We start from the raw sequence: 16283 nt of genomic DNA on the forward strand, positions 1-16283 counted from the left end.
TCTGAATCATTTTGATACCTGACCCAATACTTTTGGCAATCTAGTTTATATCCTGATGCCAGCATATTATCATTAAAGCCGAAGAAAATCAAGATCAAGTTTGGACTCTGAACTGATAAGCACTCTCAGAACATGAGACTTTTCATTCATTCTCATCAAGCTGCAACAAATAGCTCTGCTGCTGGCTCACCTAAATAAATAATCCTTGTTGGAAACTGCACTAGTTGTGATTTTTTTAAATGTATTTACTATAAATTTTATATGAAATTATTTTATAGGCGATCAAATACTCTAGCAAGGAGCTCATGTATTATGTATCAAGTTATTCACTTCCGTAGATGTTGATATAATTTGATACAGCATGAATGATTTTTCTACAGTTTACTTCTCATTTGGCAGAATCCAGTACACATCGATTACTTTAGGTTGTTGCTGGAGGTCAAGCACAACCATCTTATCCCAAAGTATCTTTGTGAAGCAAGTGGAGATGTGTACATAGAAAAACAGCACTCTGTGTATCTAACCCATAGCAAACCCTTTTCACATCGATTACAAAGGTTTGGTGTTTATACAGGGATGATAAATGCGCGCTGAGTTTATGATGTTTGTTTACAGTATAACATCAGTTAACAGCACTGGTGCAAACACTACACTTCCATTAGTCTGGCATTCGGTGTGATGTATAAATAAATAAAACCAATATAAATGTGTTTACAGAAATGAAAGTTTACCTTTAACCCCCGTTTTTTTTTTTTTTAATAAAACAAAAATAAACCTTAGTAACATGCCAGAAATTATCACTAATTGCAAAAAGACTAGAAGACCGAAATGCAAAGAGAGAACCGATGCATGTGTGAGGAGGACTTTTAAACCTAATAATAAAATTCCAACACAGCAGAGTTTCAAACCAGAGACATATAATGAGGCAACAGAGCAAACCATTGCACCACAATGCATTTTTGTTTTTCTTCATTATATCTGCAATTTATTTGCTTTCATGCATTGTTCTCCTCTGTGGGAAATTAATGAATCTAAATATTATGCTTATTTAATCAAGCCTGCAAACATAAAAGACATGAGTCACCTTGTTGGAATCCTTTTGAAGTTAATTAATGACTGGGAATTTAGCTCAACAATCATGTAACCTTGTTTTGTCCAACTATTTTGAAAGCAATACATTTATTTTCAAATGAGTGGAAATAGACATAAGTATAATTGGGACAAGTGATGAGATGAGGTCAGTAAAACAAAACCTGGGCTTTTAGAGAGGGACGAAGAGAAGGTTCAGTGGTAATTATAGCTGTAACCTGCCTATTATCTACAGTATGTTCAACACACATCTCTAGTTGGAATCAATAAATTGACCACACAACTTAAAAACATCTTTACGGAAAACCAAGACTGTTCCGTAATTTACAGTGCATGAATCATGCACCGTAAATTACACTGACTATAAGACTATAAGATAAAATGAAGCTGAAGCGCAAGTTCAATTGAAGAAACTCATCGCCTGCCTCCATTCAATCAGAGTCCGAACTGCCTCTGATGTGAGCCAATCAGCTACGAACCGCACCTCCATGAAGCCAATCAGCATCCCGCGCTCATCTTAAAAGCAACTTCAAATCCACGTCTCAGCCTTCTAACCAGCAAGCGCAAACGGATTGCATGTCGGATTTCGAATCAGATGTCCGATTCAACCCACCCCCAACCCCTTCTCCACCATCGTAGCTGAGTTCATCTAGCTTCCAAGACGTTCCTCCATCTTCAACCCATCAGAGTGTTTTCTCCCTTCAGTCTTCAGCACTCCCTATCACCTCTTTATTGGTCCGGCAGAAGACCACCATGTTGGGCCCGGTTCTGCCAGAGGTTTCTTCCCAAAGGGGAGTTTTTCCTCTCCACAGTCAATTCATGCTTGCTCATCATGGACAGTTCATGCAAACCTGTGTTTATCAAGTTGGACATCTATCTTAAACAGATCACCATATGGACTGAACAAACTTCTTCTATCTCCACTCCACCAGTTTCAGACCTGGGGGGGAACATCCCTGTTCTCATACATCTACTTATGCATATTAAAGTGTAATTCAGCATTAATGTTCCTGCCGAGGTCTGAGCGCCAAAGACTTAAAATATTGTGTCAATAAAATCCTTCTAATTGCTATTTCTTTCTCTGTGAGTTTTTCAGATTGAACTACCATTCCATTATAAATTATTATTGCTTGGAGCAAAACTTGTTATTGGCTTGTGGGCTTTACCTTATCTTTGGGCTTTGCTTGATTAACAAATGTTAACTAACTAAACAAACTTTTTAGCCTAAGAAATTATTTTTGTTTTAATTCACTTTGAATTTGTTGATATATGCATACTGACTGTAGTGAAATTGGACTCAGACCAAGCGATTGTCATGTTGGGATCCAATCTCTTAACCCACATGCAGAACAACCACAGGAGAACAGGAATCAGTTAAGAGGATTTATTTATGGTCAAAATTTACAAGCAGATATTGTATTTTCTGGAGTCTGGTTCACGGGCTCGTCCTGGTCTCACTAGGGAAAACAGCAGAGGGAGATGGTGAGTTTAAGGGACATGGGAAACTGGAGAACCGTGAGAGAATCTGACAGGTCTTACTTCTGCTGAGGTGTGGTTTGAGCCAGAGGGGAGTAAATGGTTGTGGTTCCAGGGTCTTGATCCTTAGATGATGTCCAGACAGAGTTGGAGGGCGGACAGGTAAGCTGAAGCTCGGAGAAGATAAGAGGAGCAGTCGACGGCCAACTGGAGAATCCGGAAATGATTTGGTAATCCAACAGTGGAGATGAAAAAAGTCTCAGGCATCCAGTGGGTATTATCCACGGCGTCACAAGGGGAACATCTGGGAACAGACAAGAGGTGAATCACAAAAAGCAAATCTTTAGAGAGAAAACCATAGAGAACAAATCTCAGGAAGGCTCAGATGTACCAATACTGGCAAACACTCAGGCGCTGAAGTGCTGGCCGTCTGCTCCTCTTATGCTCCAGGAAGATGAGGTGATGAGCATCAGGTGTGTCAGAAAAACGGCACGTCCTTTCCAGGTGCCGCTCCCTGCTGCCCTCTGGTGGACGAAAACAGGGACTAAAATCCCTGGAACCCAACAGTACCCCCCCCTCAATGGACGCCACCTGGCGGCCGAGAAGAGCAAGAGGGGAGAGAGGAACGGTAATCTCTAATGAGAGATGGATCTAGAATGAAAGAACCTGGCACCCAAAGACGTTCCTCCGGACCGTAACCCTCCCAGTCGACGAGGTACTGCCAACCGCGACCTCGTCGACGGGAGTCCACAATCCGGTGTACGGTGTAGGCCGGATGGCCGTCAATGTCACGGGCGGGAGGAGGGGGCTCGGAAGGAGGGCACAACGTGCTGGTCTGGACGGGTTTTATCTGTGACACGTGGAAAGTGGGGTGTATCCGTAGGGAGGCTGGTAGGCGTAATCGGACGGCCGTGGGACTGATGACTGTCTCAACCTCAAAAGGACCGATGAACCTGGGGGAGAGTTTCTTGGACATAGATTTGAGGGGAATATCATGAGACGATAACCAAACCTTCTGTCCCGGTGAATACTTGGGAGCGGGGATCCTTCTGCGATCGGCGCGTCTCTTATTTTGGGCGACTGTGTAGTTAAGTGAGTTGATGGTGGAGTTCCAGATGCGTCTGCAGCGACGGATGTGGTGTTGAACAGAGGTGACAGCGATGTCTTTCTCCTCGGAGGATAGCAGTGGTGGTTGGTAGCCAAGGGAGACCTCGAAAGGCGAGAATCCGGTAGCAGCTGAGACATGGCTATTATGGGCGTATTCCACCCAGGGAAGAAACTGGCACCAATCGGAGGGGCTGGAAGAGGTGAAGCATCGGAGTGTCGATTCTAGCTCTTGGTTCATCCTCTCCGCCTGGCCGTTGGACTGAGGGTGATAACCTGAGGTGAGGGAGACTTTGGCGTTGAGAGCTGCACAGAAAGATTTCCAAACCTGAGATGTGAATTGGGGTCCGCGATCCGATAGGATCTCCTGGGGGGTGCCATGTAGCCGGAAAACATGTTTTACCAGAAGCTGTGCGGTCTGAAAGGCTGTGGGGAGTTTTCTGAGGGGAATAAGATGACAGGATTTGGAAAAAACGGTCAATAATGGTGAATATAGTGGTCATACCTTTAGATGGGGGTAAGCCGGTAACGAAATCGATGGAGATGTGGGACCAAGGGCGTTTAGGAGTGGAGAGGGGTTGCAGAAGACCAGACGGAGGTCGATGGGATGACTTGTTTCTGGAGCAAACTGGGCAGGCTAAGACATATTCCTTTACATCTTTATGGACCGAAGGCCACCAGAAACGACGGTTGACGAGAGATAAGGTGCGACTTATACCTGGATGAGCGGAGAATTTAGATGCGTGGATCCAGTGAATAAAACGTGCACGAACTGTGGTGGGGACGTAGATCTTGTTATGAGGGCAGGCCTCCGGGGTAGGTTCAGATCGCTGAGCTTGGGCTATGATGTTTTCTATCTCCCATGAAATGGTGGCAACGGTACAGCTAGGAGGCAGGATTGTCGCTGGAATCTTCTTGGAATCGTCAGAGGAGTAGAGGCGAGATAGTGCATCCGGCTTGATGTTGCGGGAGCCTGGGCGGAATGAGATGGACAGATTAAATCGGGAGAAAAACAAGGACCAACGTGATTGACGGGGGTTTAGTCTCTTGGCGGACTGGAGGTAGGCGAGGTTCTTGTGATCCGTCCAAACCAGCACGGGATGTTCAGCCCCCTCCAACCAGTGCCGCCACTCCTCCAGGGCAAGCTTTATGCCCAAAAGTTCTCGGTCTCCCACGTCGTAATTGCGCTCGGGGGGAGATAATCTGCGTGAGAAAAAGGCACAGGGATGAGTCTTGTGGTCTTGGTCTGATATCTGGGACAGCACGGCCCCAACTCCGGTGTCAGAGGCATCGACTTCAACGATGAACTGTTTGGTGGGATCTGGTTGGATGAGGACTGGCGCCTCTGAGAACAGGGATTTGAGTTTATGGAAGGCGGCGTCAGCCTCTGGTGTCCAAGAGAATGTAGTCTTAGTGGAGGTGAGAGCAGTTAGAGGCAAGGCTGTTTGGCTATAATTACGTATGAACCTGCGGTAGAAATTAGCAAAACCGAGGAATCGTTGTAATTGTTTTCTGGTTTCAGGGGTCGGCCATTCCATGACCGCCTTAATCTTCTCCTCCGTGGGTCTTACCTGTCCGCCCTCAAGAATGAATCCCAGAAAGGAAATGGATGACTGATGGAACTCACACTTTTCGGCCTTGACGTAGAGCTTGTTCTCTAGGAGGCGCTGGAGGACGAGACGGACATGGTGTTTATGTTCTGCCAAAGTCTTGGAATAGATCAGGATGTCATCTAGATAGACGAACACAAAGACGTTTAAAAAATCACGTAATACATCGTTAACTAAGGCTTGAAAAAACGCTGGAGCATTGGACAACCCAAAAGGCATTACAAGATACTCAAAATGCCCTATAGGTGTTTTAAAAGCAGTTTTCCATTCATCGCCTTGGCGGATACGGAGAAGGTGATAGGCGTTCCGGAGGTCTAGTTTAGTAAAAACTGAAGCTCCGTGAACTGGTTCGAAGGCGGATGATAGGAGGGGTAATGGATATTTATTTTTTGTAGTGATCTGATTTAAACCACGGTAGTCAATGCAGGGTCTGAGCGAGCCATCCTTCTTGCCCACGAAGAAGAATCCGGCTCCCAAAGGAGATGAAGAGGGCCGAATGATTCCGGCGGCTAATGAGTCCCTTATGTAGCTTTCCATGGTCTCGCGTTCGGGTCGAGAGATGTTATACAGTCGGCTTGTAGGTAAAGGTGCTCCGGGGAGAAGATCTATGGCACAGTCATAAGGGCGATGAGGAGGAAGAGACAAGGCTTTAGCCTTACTAAACACGGCAGACAGGTCATGATACTCAGCTGGAATGGATGACAGATCTGTGGGTTCCGCTTCTTGGCCTTCCGCCGGCGAGGGACCTGGAGGGACTGCGGAACGAAGACAGGTGGAGTGACAAAATGGGGACCAAGACTCTATGTGCAAATTAGACCAGTTGATGTGAGGATTGTGTTGCTGTAGCCACTGAAACCCCAGAATTATAGGGGAACTGGCTGATGGAAAAACAAAAAATGGGGTGAGCTCACGGTGATTACCTGAAATTATGAGATGGATGGGTTTGGTTTGGTGAGTGATCATGGGAAGGGCTCTGCCATCCAAAGCAGAGACTCGAAGAGGTACTGCTAGAGGAATTGTTTCCAAAAACATCTGTTCCACAAACGAGGAATCTATAAGGTTTTGTTCGCACCCAGAGTCGATCAAAACGGAGAGAGCAGTGGATTTATTGTCACATATGAGAGTGGCAGGTAACAGCAAACGAGGAGTCTTCTTAATCAGTAAATGGTCCACCAGTTTCCTCGCTTCTACTGGTGGACCCTGGGGTTTGACCGAACTGGGCAGTGGGCAATATAATGTCCAGGGGAACCACAATAAAGGCAGAGGCGAGAACTCATCCTCTTTTGCCTCTCTTCAGGGCTGAGACGGGTGCTGCCAATCTGCATGGGCTCAGGGGACGTTGGATCTGGTGAAGCTGGTGTGGAGAGAGGTGGAAAGTTGCTTGTCATTCTAGGCGGTGGATCCCTTCCTCCCCTGTTCCTGGTGCGGGACCGAATTCGATTATCCAGCCGGACAGTCAAACTTATAAGCTCCTCCAATGTCTTGGGTTCGTCCAGAGTGACCAGTTCATCCTTAATGGAGTCATTGAGAGCATGAAAGTAGGCGCTTTTTAATGCGGCAGCATTCCAGTCAGATGAAGCTGCCCTGATTCTAAAATCAATAGCAAAATCAGAAACAGATCTCTGCCCCTGTTTGATCGTCCACAACTCTCTGGAGTTGGAAGTCTTGTCCGTATCCTGATTAAACACCTGCTGAAACTCCTTCATGAAAGAGTCAAAAGAACAGCCAAAATCAGAGGGGTTGGGAAATCGGGCTTCTGCCCAGTCTAAAGCTCGGCCTGTCAAAAGAGAAATAATGTAGGAAATCTTGGCACCGTCATGTTGGAAACTCTGAGGAGAATGGTTAAATGTTAATGAGCACTGTAAAATAAACCCCTTACATCGGCTCACCAAGCCGCAAAATTTTTCCGGTGTGGGGGGTCGGATCTCTGGAAACATGGAACGGATTTGTGGAACCGGATCGGGGGCCGGTGCAGGGTCGGTAACCGTGGTTTGCTGGACTGAACCCTGTAAAAACTCTGTGAGGTCTGCCAACCTCTGGTTGGTTTCGGCCTGTCGAGAACCTAACTCTCGCAGGGCAGACTCATGAGAAAGAATTAGTGAGTGTTGTTCGTTTAAAGTTCTCCTAATAGCGTCTACTGGGTTAGATTGTTGGCCTGAGTGTTCTGTCATGTTGGGATCCAATCTCTTAACCCACATGCAGAACAACCACAGGAGAACAGGAATCAGTTAAGAGGATTTATTTATGGTCAAAATTTACAAGCAGATATTGTATTTTCTGGAGTCTGGTTCACGGGCTCGTCCTGGTCTCACTAGGGAAAACAGCAGAGGGAGATGGTGAGTTTAAGGGACATGGGAAACTGGAGAACCGTGAGAGAATCTGACAGGTCTTACTTCTGCTGAGGTGTGGTTTGAGCCAGAGGGGAGTAAATGGTTGTGGTTCCAGGGTCTTGATCCTTAGATGATGTCCAGACAGAGTTGGAGGGCGGACAGGTAAGCTGAAGCTCGGAGAAGATAAGAGGAGCAGTCGACGGCCAACTGGAGAATCCGGAAATGATTTGGTAATCCAACAGTGGAGATGAAAAAAGTCTCAGGCATCCAGTGGGTATTATCCACGGCGTCACAAGGGGAACATCTGGGAACAGACAAGAGGTGAATCACAAAAAGCAAATCTTTAGAGAGAAAACCATAGAGAACAAATCTCAGGAAGGCTCAGATGTACCAATACTGGCAAACACTCAGGCGCTGAAGTGCTGGCCGTCTGCTCCTCTTATGCTCCAGGAAGATGAGGTGATGAGCATCAGGTGTGTCAGAAAAACGGCACGTCCTTTCCAGGTGCCGCTCCCTGCTGCCCTCTGGTGGACGAAAACAGGGACTAAAATCCCTGGAACCCAACAGCGATGATTTAGTTTTAGACTATGTTTTTCTTGAACTGGATACTTAAAATCATATTGCACTGATAGCTTGTTGACACAAGGTTACATTAAAGTCGACAAAATACATACAATTTCTGACTTAAGCCTGAGACTCTAGCTATTGTTTCTAAGGCTTCTGCTAAAATAGCCTATGAGAAGAAGTTCTAATGGAGAGGATCAACACATTTGAGACTGAACCCTCATGAATTTTTAGGCATTCTGAAGGAAAACTGTTTCTAAGTGTCATGTATATCATGTATGTTAATGTGGCAATTAATATTCATAGTGGTTGACTGTGTGTGTGTTTTTATGCAGGTTCAGATGAAGATGAAGTCTGTGGGTGTCGTGGATGGAGGTTTATTCACAGAGAGCTATTGCAACATCTGCAATGCTCAGCTCATCTCCGAGTCCCAGCGCACTGCTCACTATGAGGTGAGTTGGTTTCTTCAGTTTCAAATATATTTTTCTTAAGAATAACATTTAGGATGCACTAAAGCAATAAGTATTGCTATGATTGCTGATTTTATGTCAGGTTCCTGCAATGCACTGTAGGCCTACACTTTGCAACTGCTTAATATGTAGCAATTTGTGCTTGAGGTGCCATTCAACACTGTGCTCATCCATAAAACATTGGCTTAAAGGAGCATGGTAATGCTGGTTACTTGCACCCAAACAAACATGCACACTTTGCTTTAATGTGTTCTACTTTTCAGCAGACTTTCTATTAGTATTATAATGAAAGGCCATTAAATAATCAGTCTTTAAATTAGATAACCTGAATCAATGTGCAAGTGCATCTGTTTGTGTATCGGTGTGTTCCTTATTCTATGCAGTGCATTAAGGTCAACGTTGATTATATGGCAGGATTAGAATTAACTAGACGACTAATGAGAACAAGGGCTTCTTTTTTGAGAGACATGAGCAAGGACACTGAAAATGTATATGCATGTCTGTACACATGTATGTTTTCCACTTTCACTTGACGGCAATCTATTTCTGTCCCTGATTCTTAAAGTGTGACAAAAACATGTAGCCTTGAGATTGAGCAGACAACGAGACAGGATGAGTCACACCATGTTGTCAGAGTCAGCCTTTACAAAATATCTCTGCAGGGGTCAGCGGTTTAAAAAGACAAGGCAAGAGATCGCTTAAAGCCCAGCGATTTTGGCATGTTACAGTACCATGAAAAAATAGTCTCCCCCTCACAGATTTCTTCTGTATTTTGCTTTTTTGTCACAACTAAAAATTTTAAATTGTCGAACATATTTTATTGTCAATCTCAGTTAATAAAAAAATATTTATAGGTTATCTTTCAAGGTTTGGAGGGAAAAGGCTATGCAACCAAACTGTTCTTATGTGGAAAAAGTAATTTCCCTCTAAATCTAAAAACTTGTTGTGCTGACCCTGGTTGCAAATACTTGGCATCATGCATTTGTGATCACTGGCAATAGGTCTTTTACATCATTGTGGATCAATTACGATATACTCTTCTTTGCAGAATTATTTTATTTAGCCACAATAGAGGATTTTTAACCCTGAACTGCCGGTTGAAGGTCATACCCCAGCATTCAATTGGTTGCAAGTCCTTTTTTGTGGCACGAACACTCCAAAATATTAGTTTATTATCCAAATGTTTTTACTCATTCAGAGGTTGACTGCTGGTGCAGTTTTGATCATTGTACCAGAGCCATGAACTGATGGCTGTACATACCTATCAAGATTTTCTTGTAGGGAACAGAATCCATGGCGACATTAATGACAGCACAAACTGTTTGGACTTTTTCCCTCCGGCTGCCACTACAGAGCGCTAATTACAAAAACCAGCAATTGCAGAGACAATTTTATCCCCAGGCTGTCACTCTAATGAACACGTACAAGTACAAGAGTGCTCATATCAATACCATGTGTATTTGTAGCAAAAACCATGCGTTCTTTTTCTTTTTATAAAACACTGTATATATATATATATATATATATATATATATATATATATATATATATATATATATATATATATATATATATACATTTTCACAAAAAGATTTTTACCTTTCGATATAGTTATACTTAAAATTACTTCACTTAGTGCAAAGAGAAGTCAAATTCTCTGTTTCTGTGCAGACACTTGGTGATTAGAGCTGCTTCTGATTCTCAAACCAGCTCGGTTTAGCATGTTTGAGCCTTTCTAAGAGAATTCTGGAATAGATTGTATCAATATTTATTTTTTGTTCAAACACAAATGGGCCTCAGTAAATAGATGTCTTGTTAAAGGAAAAACTTAACTGTTCTAAAGCTTTAAAACAATACTCCCCCTTCTTTACACATTTTTCTGATAATCAGATCTTGACTCTGATCTCTATTTAAGTTCCATTCTGCACGGACACAAAATACACTGAAACAAAATGCCTCTTTTCCTTTGAGTAGTCCTCACATTTGTCCACACTTTCCTGATTTGACACAACAACACACAAAAAGGAGAGAAAAAGAGACACGCATAGTCCATTAGAGTAATGTGAGCACTGAGGGTCATTGCAAGGTAGCCCTGCAGAGTCAAGGTCCAGCTTTTACTTTCCATATCACAGAGCAATCCAATGCACTGGCGTTTATACACCCATGAACACACACCACACTCTCAGACACTCAAAAACACCCACATACCCACAGACAAAATGCATTAACAGCCGTATGACAAGTGAGGACTCAGGAGGCATGTGAGGCTGAGGAAGAATTCTTCTCCTGGGGCAAAAGACCCAGAATAAGCCGACGGTTGGAAGTGCAGTGTCTTGTCACAGTTTACTTGTCTTGTTTATATGTGTTTTAGCCGTGATAAATGTTTCACCTCAGTAGAACATTACTTTCTATAAAATATATCCTATCAGCTCCCAACCACCATTTGTGATTTAGATGCATGTCATTCTTGAAGTCTTCTTTGGTATCTTGTGTTTTATTCTTTGTTTTCTCTTTGTAGCACTGGAGCACCATAACATAATTTTTTGTTGCCAGATTATCACTTGCTGAACTGACATTTCTATTCACTTCTCTCAGCAAAACAAAGTGTTAATTTGCAGGTGAAGTCTAACTCATGATGTACTTAATATCTTATTCACATCTCCAGGAAGCTATAGGCAACCCGTGCCATTTATCACCCACCCAGGGGCTACAAAGTCTTGTAAAAAAAATATTTTCTCTCTAACTTAACATAGCATCACATTACAACCACTATGTTCAATAGATTTTCTGTTTGGATTTTGTATGATAGACCAACACAAAATGGTGCGTAACTATTTTGTGGCAAGAATAAAAAAAACAATATTGAATTAAAGTAAAACTCTGTAAAGTGTCTGGCAAACATTTGTATTCAGGTCTGCTCTACTACTACTACTTTGTTGATCCAACATTCAGCTGCACATCTCAAAGATCTTTCCTCAAGAAGCAACAAACAAAAGCATTTATTCCCTTTGTTTTTGCATGAATAATGGACAGTGTTTCTTTGGGCATTAATTATAAACTTTTGCCACAGATTCTTAGTCAGATTTAGGTCTTGACTAGCCCATTATAACATTCAGTGCTCTGGCTGTATCTTTAGGGTTGTGTTTTGCGACCTCTAACTGGTTTTCTTCCAGGATTGTCAATCAGCTTCCCTGTCTATGCTGGGGAAAAAAGACCCAACGCATGCCAATACTACCATGTGTGGTATTTTCAGGTTGATGTGCTGTTGTCCAAAATGTTAGCTTGTAGTCTCATATGACCAGAGCTGATATTGAATTATCAACAGTTTCCTTCACTTGAGCTGTGAATCTCTGAAGCTTCTCCAGAGTTTGCATGGGCCTCTTGGATTATTCTCTGATTATTGGCCTCCTATCCCAATCTATCAGTTTAGGTGGACAGCCATGTCTTTCTAATTTTGCAGTTGTGCCATAGTCTTTCCATTTTCAGATTTTAATTCAATCTGAAATTGAATAGTGTTATTCTAATATAACTACACCTGGTTTAAACTTCCCCACAACTTTATCCCTAACCTGTCTGCTGTGTGCCTTGGTCTTTGATCTTGATGATGTTTGTGGGCTAACATTCAAACATTAAGGCCTCTGCAGAACAACTGGATATAAAGTCAGGTTAAATTTCAAGCTGGTGAACGTTTTTTCTACTTAAGTGACACTGAATTTTATTTTATATTACATTACACCGGACAAATAGTTATATGTATAATGTTTATCTTTTGTGTTATGTTTCTTCTCAGCGCCTTACAATGGAATTTTGCTCAAATGTGCATTGTGAATGTGCAGTTGAATGACAAAGTCTATTCAGGGGTAGGTGAGAAAAGGGGACTGAGAACACAAAAACACCATAGTGGTTAACATGTTTTCTCTTCATTTTCAGTTATGTGCTACTTTGTTCCGGTCTATATGACACAAAAAAGCAAATTAAACACTTTAAAGTTAGTGGTTGTATCATGCTAAAGTAGAAAAAAGTTCAAGCGGCATTAATATGTTTTAACTGTAAATCTTTGTTAGCAGCAACGCCTTAAACAAGTGAAAACCTGGCGGGACTTGGCAAGGTGCAGCAATACGTGTGGATTGTTTTGTCAATTTTTCCACTTTCTGTCTCTCACAGAGTAAAAAACATGCAAACAAGGTACGTCTGTTCTACATGCTACACCCTGAAGATGGAGGACCACCTTCCAAAAGACTGAGGCCAGATAATCCTGTAAGTTCATAATTATGCTGTTTCTGTTTTACTAAAGCAACATTTTCAGATTGAAGTAGTATTTCCTTGTTGACCTCACAGTTAGAAATATTTCTGAATTTTATTTTAACTGGCAGAGTTTTTATGGAGGGTATTTTTTAACAACTTCAGATGACAAAAACCTAAACTGACCATACACAATCTGAACCCTTGTAAAGTTTACATTTCTCAGCCTTGACTGTTATAGGAAAGTATTTCCCCTGCCATATGATGTTCTGCGTTAAAAAATTCCTGAGTGTGCTTTGTAAGATTTTGTAGAAGCAGATGCTGCCAAGTAGTTGTATATCTGAAAATTGCAGGCCATTGCAAAGAGGCCATTCCGTTATTTCAGTCCTCCTGTGTGCATTAGCTCTAGAAATGGCCTGATTTGCATGTTTTGCAACAATAACAACTGCTGAGGTTGCATTTGCATTTGGAGTAAATTGTTAAACTCCAAAGACAAGGCATAGAAGGTAGGTTGCTGCTTGTGTTTGTGCAATGGTCATGATGTATTCAGAGTCCTACAAAATAATTTACTACGCTAAATTGTGCGTGAGCTTATTCAGATTTTACAATGTGGCATGACAGACACATAAACACAGAGAATATTTAAGGTGTTTGCTTTGGAAACGCAACGATTGAAAAGGAAAGTTTTGCAAACCGCTATGAAAAGATTGAGCCATTATGGAAGGACAGTCACATTGGAGAGATCACTCTTTCCATTGTCAGGAAATTAATTACTGTGACAAAATGTGCTGAAAAATTTGTTAATATCCCCATTGTAAGAAATACTGAATATAGTTTTTTTTACTTTATGGTAAATGATCAAGACAGACCTAGCACAAGGGAGCCCAGTACTACAAAGTTACTGCTTAAAAACCATTGCCTTTGTTGCGATAATAATGTTCTCTGGTGATATCTTGGCCTAGTTTTTTATGTCTCCCCCTTGCCCCCTAAAATGAGATTCTCTGATGTCTTTGTTTGTCTCCCATTGTTTATGATTGTGTAAAGTGTGATTGTTTTACATAATTTATTTCCTTTGTGTGTATCCAAACATTTATTATCACATAAAATAATATATTGACTGAAAATCCCACAGGGCAAGGAGATTTTAACCATGATGAAAATGCATTTAGTCTAAAATGAGAGATGCACAGATGATGCTTTTAGTGTTCAGTTCCAATTTAGAGTTTGAGGTCCATCATGCTGATTTGGATTGTCTTTTTAAGCTTTGTAACATATCAAATCTGTGCTGTATACTTTGTTCTATTTAAACAGTTAAATGGAAAAATATTAACAACAATTGGAGACATGAGCTTCAGGTTCTTTGGTAGAAATAGTAGTTTTGTATCCAACACAAAATCGAGGTATTTCAGATTAATAACAAAAAAGATTTGTCTCTGTTTTTATCATTATCAAAACTTTATATATTGACATTATTCAGGAAGTCAGGATGGGCGGCACCATTTTGTCTCACAACTTTGGTTGCATCTCTCTCTTGTAGTGAAGTAAAATATCCGTCCGTCCGTCCGTTGTCTTCCGCTTATCCGGGGTCGGGTCGCGGGGGTAGCAGCTTCAGTAGGGAGGCCCAGACGTCCCTCTCCCCGGCCACTTGGGCCAGCTCCTCAGGAGGAATCCCAAGGCGTTCCCAGGCCAGCCGGGAGACATAGTCCCTCCAGCGTGTCCTGGGTCTTCCCCTGGGCCTCCTCCCGGTGGGACGTGCCCGGAACACCTCTCCAAGGAGGCGTCCAGGAGGCATCCTGACCAGATGCCCGAGCCACCTCAACTGGCTCCTCTCGACGTGGAGGAGCAGCGGCTCTACTCTGAGTCCTCCCCGGATGACTGAGCTCCTCACCCTATCTCTAAGGGAGAGCCCAGACACACTACGGAGAAAACTCATTTCAGCCGCTTGTATCCGGGATCTCGTTCTTTCGGTCACGACCCAAAGCTCGTGACCATAGATGAGGGTAGGAACGTAGATCGACCGGTAAATCGAGAGCTTCGCCTTTTGGCTCAGCTCTCTCTTCACCACAACGGATCGGTACAGCGCCCGCTTCACAGCAGACGCTGCACCAATCCGCCTGTCGATCTCCCGCTCCATCTTCCCCTCATTCGTGAACAAGACCCCAAGATACTTGAACTCCTCCACTAGGGGCAGGACATCCTCCCCAACCCGGAGAAGGCACTCTACCCTTTTCCGGTTCAAGACCATGGTCTCGGATTTGGAGGCACTGATTTTCATCCCGGCCGCTTCGCACTCGGCTGCGAACCGCTCCAGTGAGAGCTGTAGATCACGCCCTGATGAAGCCAATAGGACCACGTCATCCGCGAATAGCAGAGACGCAATCCTAAGGCCACCAAAGCGGATCCCCTCAACACCTTGGCTGCGCCTAGAAATTCTGTCCATAAAAGTTATGAACAGAATCGGTGACAAAGGGCAGCCTTGGCGGAGTCCAACTCTCACCGGAAACGAGTCCGACTTACTGCCGGCAATGCGGACCAGACTCTGACACCGGTCGTACAGAGACCTGACAGCCCTTATTAAAGGGTCCGGTACTCCATACTCCCGGAGTACCCCCCACAGGATCCCCCGGGGGACACGGTCGAATGCCTTCTCCAGATCCACAAAGCATGTAGACTGGTTGGGCAAACTCCCATGCCCCCTCAAGAATCCTGCTGAGGGTATAGAGCTGGTCCAGTGTTCCACGGCCAGGACGAAAACCACACTGCTCTTCCTGAATCCGAGATTCGACTATCTGACGGACCCTCCTTTCCAGAACCCCTGAATAGACCTTACCAGGGAGGCTTAAGAGTGTGATTCCTCTGTAGTTGGAACACACCCTCCGGTCCCCCTTTTTAAATAGGGGGACCACCACCCCAGTCTGCCAATCCAGGGGAACTGCCCCCGATGTCCACGCAATGTTGCAGAGCCGCGTTAACCAACACAGCCCCACAACATCCAGAGCCTTAAGGTACTCAGGGCGAATCTCATCCACCCCCGGAGCCTTGCCACCGAGGAGCTTTTTAACAACCTCGGCAACCTCAGCACCAGAGATGGGAGAACCCGACCCAGAGTCCTCAGGCTCTGCTTCCTCAATGGAAGACGTGTTGGTGGGATTAAGGAGGTCTTCGAAGTATTCCGCCCACCGACGCACGACGTCCCGAGTCGAGGTCAGCAGCACACCACCCCCACTGTAAACAGTGTTGGTACTGCACTGCTTCCCCCTCCTGAGACGCCGGATGGTGGACCAGAATCGCTTCGAAGCCGTACGGAAGTCTTTCTCCATGGCCTCTACGAACTCTTCCCACGCCCGAGTTTTTGCCTCGGCGACCAGCCGAGCCGCCTGCCGCTTCGACTGCCGGTA

General features: G+C 43.8%; 1 pseudogene; it reads left to right on the plus strand.

Annotated features, from left to right (window-relative positions):
• Window positions 1-16283, plus strand: part of LOC118556216 — a 69912-nt pseudogene that overhangs the window by 32356 nt on the left and 21273 nt on the right.

This window comes from Fundulus heteroclitus, chromosome 22 (genome assembly GCF_011125445.2).
Source record: "Fundulus heteroclitus isolate FHET01 chromosome 22, MU-UCD_Fhet_4.1, whole genome shotgun sequence".
NCBI classification, from domain to species: domain Eukaryota; kingdom Metazoa; phylum Chordata; class Actinopteri; order Cyprinodontiformes; family Fundulidae; genus Fundulus; species Fundulus heteroclitus.